Below are 12,892 nucleotides of genomic sequence, written 5' to 3'. Positions count from 1 at the left end.
GGGTTTGCCAGACGTGCCTTCCTCTTGGATTGTTTCTCTCTTTCGTCCTGAGTTCGAGCATCTTCAAAGCCCATGACACCTTTGGTAGAGGCTATTCTCCAATGGTAGTGCTCGTAGGCCAGTGTTGGTGTTTATACGGCATTTTTAAAGATTTGCCTTGGGAGAGTCTTTAAACCTCTTTTGTTGACCACCGGCATTTTGCTTTCCATTTTTAAGTTCGGAATAGAGTAGTTGCTTTGGAAGACGATAATCAGGCATCCACACAACATGACCAGCCCAACGAAGTTGATGTTGGAGAATCATTTCTTCGACACCGATGAAATTTGCTTCTTCCAGTACACTGATATTAGTTCGCCTGTCTTCCCAAGTGATGTGTAAAATTTTTCAGAGACATCGTTGATGGAATCTTTCCAGGAGTTGGAGATGGCGTTTTTAAGTGTTCCATGTTTCACAAGCATACAGTAAGGTTGGTAGTACAATAGCTTTGCACGCAAGCATTTTGGTTTCCCTGCGAATGTCCTGGTCTGCAAACATTTTGGAAGTAGATAGGATATAAAGGATATTGGAAGAGCCCTGCAAGATCAGACCCAAGGCCAATGGCAAATTGCTTCCCATGGTGGTGGAGCAGATCCACATAGGAAGCCCACATGCAGAGGAAGGAGTGTTGGAAAGTTCCATTCCACCTTTAGTTGCAGACATGGAACTGTTGCATGTCACATGTCTGTTTACATACCAGCACAGCTTGCTGGGAACTTCCATTATGTGTATAGCTTTTGCTTTCCCCTGTCTCTCTGAGAAGACAAAGAGAGAGACGACATGTTTCTTTGTCCTGATTTATGATTAATAAATCCGTAGTTGTAGTATGCTTCCACAAGCCTCACGCCTATTCTGTGTGCGCAGTTTGCTCTGCTGAAAATAGTGTGCCCTGGTTTTGAAGCCTGGGTCAGATTTACGTCAGAGCAGAGGCCGATGGGTCTTTGCAGTGGGGCAGCTGGAAGGAGACGACCCAGCTGGGGCTAGCCAGCTGGCCTTGCAATCCTCTGCATGCCGAAAAGGAGAACATAACTCTCATGGCTATCAGCTTAGGGATGGGAATTAGAGATGTAAGAAGAGTCCTGCTGCATCAAGCCTGTGGCATGTGTAATCCAGCATCCCTGTTCTCACAGTGTCAGGGACTGGCTGGATAAGGAGGAGGAGTGGATGCTGCCTGACCAAGAGCCCCGCAGGATAATCACAGAGGGAGAGGATTTGGATCCTGGAGGTGGGAAACCAGCTACGCCCCAGTGGAGGAGAAGAGTTGGGAAGAACTAGAGGCTGGGAGCTTGGAGAATGATGAAGAGGAAGAAACAGGCAGGACAAGAGGAAACACCACGGAGAGAACAATTGCCACACACAGGAAGAACAAGGATATAGTTTGAGTGCCTCACTTGTAGTTTTATAAATCATTCACTGTGTCAACACGAGCGGAAGTTATTAATCTTGCAGTTGTTCTATAAGGCAGTGTTTCCCAACCTTTTTTGGGCAAAGGCACACTTGTTTCATGAAAAAAATCTCGAGGCACACCACCATTACAGCCCCGTGACGTCAGCGTGCAGCGTCACGCCGGGAGGGACATGAATTGCTAGCAAATTACATAATCACCTCCTTGAGGGCTGGCTCATCTTCTCCGAAGGCAGAACCCCATTAATTAACAGCACAGACTCACACCATAGCCAAGACGAGGGGGGAAAACTTCAGTCATGCACAGTCATGCACATGTGGGGGCTAAATGAGGACGAAGACCGGGCAGAGAGCAGGGTTCAAATCACCCCACCTGGCCAGGACAATCCCTGGGTGCTCCCTTGGGCCACTCGCCTGACCCACCTTGCAGGGCTGTTGTTGCGAGGATAACACGGGGAGAACCACGCGCGCCCCCGGGAGCTCCTTGGAGGAGAAAGCGGGCGATGAATGCAATGCACGAAATATATGAGAGGCGACCAGGTTTTGCAGGTGAGGGGCCCCCGCTAGCCTCCGCGTCCAACACCCGGCGCAACGACGCCGAAGTTTCCCCCCGGGCTCGGCTCGGGGAGCAGCGCTGCTCCCCCCCGGCTCCCCTTCGCCCTCCCGGCTCTCTCTGCCGCCCACTGGGGACCCCCCTCACCTGCCAAGTCCGGAGCGCTGGTGGAAGTTGCATGCATGCATGCAGGGCGCCGCGTTGCCATTGCATTGCACTGCACTCCATGCAACGCCTGCACGCATGCATTGCCTTGCACGCACGCCAAGGGGTCTCCCCGCGGTCCGATGCGTCCCCTCCGGCGCGGATGCAGCATTGCAAAAATAAAAAACCCCCGACGCAGCCCTACCTGGGGGGCAGCCTCCGCCGCTCCGCCTCCGCGGGGATCCCCGGGCTCCATCCTGCCGCCCGATCTCCGGGGGGCGCAGGCAGGCTGCGCGGGGTCTGCGCGGAAGAGCCCCTGCCCGCCCGGCCGCCGCCGCTGCGCTCATTCCATGGCCGGGAGAAGAGCGCTTCAAACAAAACGCCCGGCCCGCCAGGCCACGCTGGGAAACGCAGCTCGCGCACCCCGCGCGGGTGCGGAGCCCAAGGGCGAGGGGACTACGGATCCCGGCAGCCCCCGCGCCGGAGACGGAGGGGGAGAGGCCGGGTGCAGGGATGGAGGGACGGGTGGGCGAGCGAGTGAGTGAGTGGCAGCCGCCAAGCCTTGGCCGAGAGCCAGGAAGGGCCTCCCCGGAGGAGGAGGAGGGAGGCGCAGAGAGGGAGGGAGGGAGGGAACCCCAGGGGTCATCTAGTGACGGCGCCCCAATCGAAAATTTTTCAATTTTTTTATTTTTTCAATCTTTCAATTTTTTAATTTTTCCCGCGGCACACCAGGCAACATCTCACGGCACACTAGTGTGCCGCGGAACAGTGGTTGGGAAACACTGGCTTAAGTCAATGTGGTTATTTTAATAGACTTTTCAACATTAGATGTCTCTCTGAACTGGTTTGCCGTAGGAAGAACAAAACAGTTTTTAAAGGTGGAATGGCAGAAAAGAAAAAGGCAAAATATAAATCTGATCATTTTTATATACAGAAGTCTATATTGTGTAAGTGGGGAGGGTCTAACACATGCATTTACAGATTGCCCTTAGCAGCAACTGGAAGGGAAAGAGAAAATATTTTTCATGTAAATCCTAAACTCATTAGTTACACAGACCTCGCTGGAAGCAGAATCCCCAGGGTCCTTCCTCACGCTTTCATGTTCAGACACTTTTGCATAAACAGTTGTAGAAGAAGAAAGAAGATAGCAGTGAAGCACCCACTGACATATACTCCATCACTTGTTTTTGCAGCTCTGAATCTTAATGAGTATCTTCATTGCTTATTTCTGCTGTACTTCTAGAAGATCTCCCAAATCAACATAAGCCTGTATTTTGATAGGCTCACTACTGCCCACAAGGCTAAGAAGACCCAATGTTCAACATAATTGCAGGTTTTGTGCTTTTCTTCTTCTGCTGAGCTTATCTCTATACAGAGCAGCAGTCAAGAAACACTCTCCTTTCTTAAAGGAAGCTTGAAATCTATGCAGATATTCAGGGTGTCTATCTGGCATACCTCTGGTCAACAATAAAATTTCCTTCTACAGTTCCAGTGTCCTATATTAGCCAAGAAAATTGTAGGCAGATGGTGTGGCAGATAAGAGTAAAATATAATTTCCAAGTGAAGCCTAAAGAATACTTATATACTGTACTAAACATTAATGTTTTCCAGATTATGCATACAGTAGAATATTTGAAAGCCACATAAAGCAAGGATAAAAGTCCTGCTGAATTCATTGAGTTATGCCAAGATGCACATCACCTAAAATTATAGACCCACATTAAGAAGGAAGGGAAAGCTGGTATTTACAAGTAAGCTTGAAAGCAAACCCCAATTCAAAAATAAATTCTGTGTAACCTTTTTCCTGACAATATTCACTCTCCATAAACAAGTCCAAAGCATAAAGCATTTGTCAGAACTGCCTAACAAATGTGATTAATCCATACAATTTAGCTTTTTTTTTTCAGTGTTTACAAACAATCGCCAAAACCTATTAGAATGACACCACTATGGCCATAAATTCTCCAAAACAATGAGTCAAGTGTGTTATGACAAACAAATCTTACATAATACAGTGGGTATTTCTGCTCCTACAGTTGCTTATTATGAGAGGAGTGTAAGGACACAGGGACCTGATCAAGAAAAGGTTTTGTAAGCACTTCCTGACCTCATGCATTCATCCGAACTTGGCCCAAAATATCCAAATAAGGTGATCCTATTGTACCTAGTTACATTAGTTACTATCTTAAGAGAAAGTAAATATATTTCAATGTCTATGCATCTTCAAAACGAACACAGAAATATTAGCACGAGGATTGAATCTGCACTCCTGAAGCAGTGTCATTTTGCACAAAGTTACTTTGAAGTACGAAGAACCACCTTTAGATCCATCACTGAACCCGGCTGATTTATATACTGTTTGAAGGAGACTCTGCCAACTCCTATTCTGTTCCACATTTAGCTTTTGAAAACAAGTGTCTTGATTATGTAAGACCCCACAGTGTCTACAATTTTAACCTTACATTTTGAACCCTAAGGGAGAGATTTGTAACGAGTGTGTGTGTTGACATTTTGCAACTCTTAGCAGCTATGCAAAAGTAGGTGAAAAGGCAAAAGGAGCCAACAGCGAGTCAAAGCATCGATTTTCATGTTTAAGACTAACAAACCCAGCTAATATAAAGCTAAGTCTCCAGATGTTCACCATTTTAGTGTCAAGATTAGCTTGGAAGCTGAAAAAAATCATAGAGATTCAACAACCTTCTTTTCTTAAGAACTGTGGTTGGCTGGTGATTAACCTTAAGTCTGTGTCAAATACCGTCTTCTCACTTGCTTTTCTAATTGAGTAACGATTCAGAAGTCTTAACATGTTCAGGACTTGTTCACAAATTTCGTTCCAGACAGTGGTTACATCTGCCATGTTACCTAAACCATAATCAGCAGCATTCTTGTGTTAGTGAAGTCAGTGGCTTCTTTCCAACGCATAGTTCTGTAATCACTACCACAGATAAACAACATTGACCATGTCTATGAAAAAATCTATGTAGAAGCCTCAAAGTTTTTGACGGAGCTGCCCAATTGTCACAGAAGGGGTGGGCAGGTAGAGGAGTCATTTTTTCTACAGTAGGGATGGAGATCATATGTTGCTGGACTACAACTCCTATCATCCCTGGCCATGATGGCTGGGGCTTCTGGGAGTTGGAGTCCAACAACATCAGCAGGGCCACAAGTTCTCCATCCCTGTTCTAGAGAGAGGCACAACTGACAGAAATGTCTAGGAAAGGAGAGGGAAGCAGCAGAGCATTAGCTAGGAAAACTGGAGGAATGGGGAGAAAAACTAGGAAAGAGAACAGTCTAAACAGACATTTGAACACAGGTAGAGGCAGAAGTGGGAAGCTGTGAGAAAAGGCCTCCTCTGTGGCCAGATTATAGAACATCTTATATTTATTTTATAGAACACCTGACCTACCTCATGAAATCCATCTACCCCTGTTTTCACTTTTTCTGGTAATCTCCAGATGTTTTGGGACTACAACTCCCATCATCCCTGACCATTGGTCCTGTTAGCTAGGGATGATGGGAGATGTAGTCCCAAAACATCTGGAGGGCCAAGTTTGCCTATGCCTGCCTTGTACCATTTTTGGTGTTACCGTTATAAGCCACCCTGAGCAATGCAAATCCTTTGGAAGGGTGGGAGGGATATATATTTTCTTAATAAATATAATAGTAAACAGATCACTTACCGACTAGCAATAACTTGTCAAATAACTAGCTACAGGTCTTTATATATTATCAATAAACCTCGGGAAATAGGAGGCAGAGTTTATTATCCTTGGGTTAGATAAACTCATTTTATAGTCCCATGGGGCAGGAAAACGGGAGAAAATTGTTCCATATTCATGGTAAGATGCCATCAATTAATTGAATGAGCTAAGAGTTGCAACCTTCATCAGAAGAGTAAGAGAACTGATACACTGGAGGTGGATAATGTTTAAAATTAAAGCTACATGCCCAGAAGCTATGCTCAGATACCTGTGCACAAGTTCACACTAAACACTTTGGCTAAGACCTAGGAGCCAGGACCTACCTGATTAAAATCCTGAAGAACAGATTGAGAGGATTAACATAATTAACACAAAACGCATGTGTGCCTAGGTAAAAGTACGTATTTACTAATGACATCTTCACCCTCCAGCTATTCTATGCCCAGATTTTACAATGGAAAGTCTGAAATTACTTTTATGACGTCCATATAACCAGACACTTGCCTGCTTGCTGCAGCTTGCAACCACAACAATTAAGTGTATCTGTAATATGGGTTTTAAAAAAGAAGAGTGTGCTGGCAAGGGAAGCATGAGTTCCAATTCTATGTACAGTACAGTCATACCTCGGGTTGAATCTGCTTCAGGTTGAGTGCTTTCGGGTTGCACTCTGCGGCAACCCAGAAGTAACGGAGTGTGTTACTTCCGGGTTTCACCGCTCACACATGCACAGATGCTCAAAATGATGTCATGCACATGCGCGGAAGCAGCAAATCTTGGCCCACGCACGCGCAGACATGGGTTGCGTTCACTTCAGGATGCGAACGGGGCTCCGGAACGGATCCCGTTTGCATCCAGAGGTACCACTGTACTTGGAAGCAAGCATAATTGAACATGGTGGGATTTCCTTCTGGAGAAAACATGCAAAGGGTTGGGCTGTAAGTGAACAAGACCCCTTCCCCCTGCATGTTAAGAACGGGGTTTAACCCTCCATCCTTCAAACACCCTTTAAATGTGCTCCTGCCCAGAAAGACAGACTGCAGAATCAATTACAGATAGGTAGCCGTGTTGGTCTGCCATAGTCAAAACAAAAAAAATTCCTTCCAGTAGCACCTTAAAGACCAACTAAGTTAGTTCTTGGTATGAGCTTTCGTGTGCATGCACACTTCTTCAGATACACCTGAATCTGAAGAAGTGTATCTGAAGAAGTGTATCTGAAGAAGTGTGCATGCACACGAAAGCTCATACCAAGAACTAACTTAGTTGGTCTTTAAGGTGCTACTGGAAGGAATTTTTTTTGTGCAGAATCAATGTCCCTACAGGTGTTGTGCAGCAAAACAACTCCCCCTGCAATCTATTAATAGCAACCTCCCAAGATTCTTGCTAGGCATATCTCAAATGGAAAGGAAATCCAGTAGGCTGCAACCTGCTAGACCTAACAGCTGTTCTTTTACAAAGGAAACTGTTCTGGCTACCTCAAGCTGTCTCTTTGGGCCTAGTTCTTATAATCAGCAGGTGGTTAAACCTATTGCATGTTCAGACCCAGAAACCTCCCCCCCCCCTAAATAAATTCACACTTGACTCAAATTTTGGTTTTGGTTTTTGGCAGAATTTAGGCCACAACTTTATTGATTACAGAAAGTGACTGGTTGCATAGGCTCTGTTCGACTAGCTCCCTGCCATGCAAGTAGCGCTGGCTCAGGGTTCCAGCATAGGTCAGCCTAGGGTGAACACCTGGATAAGTGGAAAGCCAGGAACGGGCTAACTCCACCACCCAAATGTCCCCCTTGACTCAGGCACAAGCACAGGCAGAATCTCCTCTTAGGGGTTGACCAAACCATCAAGTCCCTGGATTCCTTTAATGGAATACCCTTCAAATAGGAATGGCGAGAGCGTTCTCCCATCCCTATCACCTGAACCAGAGCCTATCCGCAACCTTACAAGTTGTGATGATTTGCTACGCGGCAGGCAAAACCCAAATGGCAACAGCCAGTCAGGCAAGTGGGGAAAATTCCTGCCGTGCCCCTGTCCCAATGACAGACAGCACACAATGGCATAGCAAGGTCAAGCGCAAAGCCCTAAAAGTAGGGGAGAGGTGGGCAGGTGTTCCAAATGCATGCACCGAAAGAGGAAGCTCTGGGTCTCGTGCATGGGTAGAAATAGGTCCCTCGAACCATTTGGACTGTGTCCCGTTGGCCAGATTGCACCCAGCTTTGAGGGACCTACCAAACGGGTGTTGTGGCTGACCAATCGTACCCACCCACAACACAGGGTGTCGGTTTTCCAGGTCTCACTGCAATATGTGCCCTCTTTAAAGGAGGACCCGATTTTCTGGATTTTATCACTTCACACCACAAGTGGCTGAACATCCCCTGCATATAGACAAGTAGCATGTGAGGAAGAAGGTACCCCTCTTCCCAGCCTGCTACTTTTCTGTACATACAGAATGTTTTCATATAGAAAAGCATTTAACAGCGTGAGCCCACACTTGTGGGAGGAAACGAAAGCAGCCACAAAATCACCAGGTTGTACTGTAGCTAGGTGCTGACCTGGATATGAGAATCCTGGATTCAAATATCCCTGCTCAGATGTAAAAGGTACCACTGGATGAAAAAACTCTCTTCCTAACCTCACTTTCAGGGATGTCAGGAGGCTAAAATGCCACTGGAGAAAGAGCAGGAAACAAAAGTAATTAAAATAAATTACTGCTTCCTTTCCATCACCATCCCTGCTTCACAGCCTTCGTCGCAGCTGGCAGCTACAAGTCCAGGAAGGAGGAATGATGTCTTCAACATTATTAAAACAAAAAAAATTCCTTCCAGTAGCACCTTAAAGACCAACTAAGTTAGTTCTTGGTATGAGCTTTCGTGTGCATGCACACTTCTTCAGATACACTGTGTATCTGAAGAAGTGTGCATGCACACGAAAGCTCATACCAAGAACTAACTTGGTTGGTCTTTAAGGTGCTACTGGAAGGAATTTTTTTTTGTTTTGACTATGGCAGACCAACACGGCTACCCATCTGTAACTTCAACATTATTATTATTATCACCATTAATTTAATTTAATTTATTACATGCCTTTCACCCTAAGGTGTCAGGACAGGTTGCAACAATTTAAAATACAAATACAACCACAATAGATGACAAATGTTACTGACAGAAATGAGAAAGCACTGAGCCTTCCCAGGGTTGGGATCCCTGTGCAGAAAGGTGTTCTATTTAACAGTAAACATGCCCTCTATGAGATCTGGTAGTATGACTTCCAAAAGACCATGAAAGTTATAGTTATGCCCATAAAATCAGTTGCTTCTATTTGACAAATCCTAAACACTCACTCCTGTTTTATATTCAGTGCATAAGAGTTGGCCCCAATATAAAACGGGGGGCGGGCAAAGAGGCAGATCCACCCCAGATGAACCATAACTCCAATTCCCAACTTTTGTTTCTAGCATTTGTGAAACCTGAGATAAGTGACAACATGTATAGCAGACATTCTTCTCCTCATTTTTTTAAAAAGAAATCCATCTGCTCCCCCATTTCAGTGGTTTACTCCTCCATGCCGGAAAAATTTCCATGGACCTCCATGGTTGCAAGCGAAGGTGAAAGCCCTGGCCTGTGTAAATTTTCTGCATGCACACACTTACTGTACACACTGGCCCATGAATGTATTAATTTTAGAATGCCACTTATTAATAGCCCACCAGCATGGTAATATTACACGTGTGAATGGGCCCATATATATGTAACAGGTGCACTTAACTACATTTTTCATCTTGCCCTCAACAAAGCATAAATGGTTTGGTCTTGCAGTCAACAAATTCACTCAACAACCCTGTGAGGTAGTTTACACTGAGAGATAGTGACTGTCTCAAGGTCACTCAGAATGGAGAGCATTTTCAGATGTCTTCACTGAGTAAAGACTGTATGGTGAGGAAAGCACAGGGTACACAAAGAACAATGGTTGCTATTTCACCAAGCTTTGCTCAGTGTAGATGTACTGAAATTAATGAAGAAGCCTAAATTCAGTTCAATAATTTCAAGGAGTCTACCATGAGTAAAACTTAGTTGAATACCACCTAGTGCTTCTACCAGGCTTCCTGAATTCCCTCAGGTTGCTCCCTTTCATTCATAAGAGTGCAGCAGGAGCCTAAAGCCGTTTCTGAGATTACAGAGCACCTGGTAAATCTAGCTATACATTATGGGGTTAGGGATAGGCACCTTTGTAAAACTGCATTTTTCCATACATAACCGAATCACATCTAGAAACAGTCAATCCCAACTAGAACACACTAATTGACAACCCTCATAGTATGGAGATCTCAGAATCTCAAATTCCGCAGAGAGAGAGATAGAGAAACTTAGCCCTCCCAATCTGAATTTTAACCATAAAACCCCTAGATGTAGCAGTTCCGAAACAAGACAGTGCTTGAAAATTCAACTGGCACACTCCAGGATTTAAGTAGGTATTTGGCATAATTCACTGCTTTCAGTACTAATATCTCTTTGTAGTTTCCCACACAATAGAATTGGCAAAGATCTGTCCCTTCTGTCTCTCCCATAGTTAATGTATAGCTATCACATTAGACTCTGTAAAAAGGCAATCAATCATAACTGGTTGCATTGTTCTCTGCCCAGAATGAAGGGCATCGTAAGGTACCTCCTGTAAACACATCAAAACAAGATATGCAAGGCAAATAAGATTATCTTCCAAATATTAACTGTTTGAAATATAGCATGTGGACACATGCATGCCTAGTCCCACAAATTTCTCAGGAAAAAACCTGTTTCTGTGCAATATAAAACTGTCTGGAGTAAACAGTGGAACACAGTACACTCAACAATCGGGGAAGGGGGGCATACACCAGATAAGGGAAGTTTTATTGTTTACAAATTCAACAAATGTCATTCCTTATAAATCCTTACTTCATTTGAAACAATACAACCCCATCAAGCAGCCACGCAAAAATAAATTCACCTACAAGAAGTTACAAAAAGCTTGCCTGCTACCTCTTCCCAGTTCTAAAAATCTGCTTCCCTTCTTCTCTGACTTGCTGTGCTCCCAAGTAAAGAGCAAACATAGAACTTTTCCGGGGGGGGGGGGGAGATTAATCTTCCCCAAACACATCTTCCTCTATGCTGTGGCTGATATGTGGTCTACAAGTGATTATTTTCTCCCATTCAAATACTGTACACCTTGGCATTATCCACACAAGTAACCAACAAGGGTTTTCTGCAGCCTTTGGGACTTTAGAAATGTTCGCACATTTTGCACAGATAAAATAACAAAGGGTTGCTCTTGCTGAATAACATCCCCTTGGTACCAGACGAAGCTCTTCACCAATAACACAGGGCCCTGTTTCAAAACTCTGCACCTCTGTCAAATCTCTCAGACAAAGAGCTCACTTGAACAGGATTTCTTTCAAGACCAATCTGCCCTTGAGACCACTAAATGGCCTAATCCTGTCCCTCCAAGCCTGGACAGCCAAATATTAGGGTTCAGTTTCAAGAAGAGTTCATTGCCCAGGAAACTTCTGCTGCACCCGACCCCAAGGTTCATCCACAAAGAATGTATAGTAAGTAACAGAGATTGAAACTGCCTTTGAAGACAGGCAGCATATCCCATAACCAGCCTTTGCAAAACCCAGATTTAGAGCTTTTGCAGAGAAGAAGTGCAACAATCTGGCAAGCTTAAAGCTGGCTCATTTTAGAAATCCAACACTCCTTACTAAGTACATCAGAGCCCTTCCCATGCTGGTGAATGCCAGTACAGTATATGGAAAGCAGTCAGGCACAAAAGGCTGAGAATTTCTGCATATGCATCTTATCCCACACAATCCTCAAACACAGGGCACCCTTGGAGACGTGCCTAGATCAGGGCTTCGACTTTGCCATTGTGCTTTAGGCAGGGCAATCAGACCAGTGTTTCCCAACCTTTTTTGGGCAAAGGCACACTTGTTTCATGAAAAAAATCTCAAGGCACACCACCATTACAGCCCCGTGACGTCAGCGCGCAGCGTCACGCCGGGAGGGACATGAATTGCTAGCAAATTACATAATCACCTCCTTGAGGGCTGGCTCATCTTCTCCGAAGGCAGAACCCCATTAATTAACAGCACAGACTCACACCATAGCCAAGACGAAGGGGGAAAACTTCAGTCATGCACAGTCATGCACATGTGGGGGCTAAATGAGGACGAAGACCGGGCAGAGAGCAGGGTTCAAATCACCCCACCTGGCCAGGACAATCCCTGGGTGCTCCCTTGGGCCACTCGCCTGACCCACCTTGCAGGGCTGTTGTTGCGAGGATAACACGGGGAGAACCACGCGCGCCCCCGGGAGCTCCTTGGAGGAGAAAGCGGGCGATGAATGCAATGCACGAAATATATGAGAGGCGACCAGGTTTTGCAGGTGAGGGGCCCCCGCTAGCCTCCGCGTCCAACACCCGGCGCAACGACGCCGAAGTTTCCCCCCGGGCTCGGCTCGGGGAGCAGCGCTGCTCCCCCCCAGCTCCCCTTCGCCCTCCCGGCTCTCTCTGCCGCCCACTGGGGACCCCCCTCACCTGCCAAGTCCGGAGCGCCGGTGGAAGTTGCATGCATGCATGCAGGGCGCCGCGTTGCCATTGCATTGCACTGCACTCCATGCAACGCCTGCACGCATGCATTGCCTTGCACGCACGCCAAGGGGTCTCCCCGCGGTCCGATGCGTCCCCTCCGGCGCGGATGCAGCATTGCAAAAATAAAAAACCCCCGACGCAGCCCTACCTGGGGGGCAGCCTCCGCCGCTCCGCCTCCGCGGGGATCCCCGGGCTCCATCCTGCCGCCCGATCTCCGGGGGGCGCAGGCAGGCTGCGCGGGGTCTGCGCGGAAGAGCCCCTGCCCGCCCGGCCGCCGCCGCTGCGCTCATTCCATGGCCGGGAGAAGAGCGCTTCAAACAAAACGCCCGGCCCGCCAGGCCACGCTGGGAAACGCAGCTCGCGCACCCCGCGCGGGTGCGGAGCCCAAGGGCGAGGGGACTACGGATCCCGGCAGCCCCCGCGCCGGAGACGGAGGGGGAGA

This window comes from Podarcis muralis, chromosome 3, assembly GCF_964188315.1.
Source record: "Podarcis muralis chromosome 3, rPodMur119.hap1.1, whole genome shotgun sequence".
NCBI lineage: Eukaryota > Metazoa > Chordata > Lepidosauria > Squamata > Lacertidae > Podarcis > Podarcis muralis.
This window is presented reverse-complemented; position numbering follows the sequence as displayed.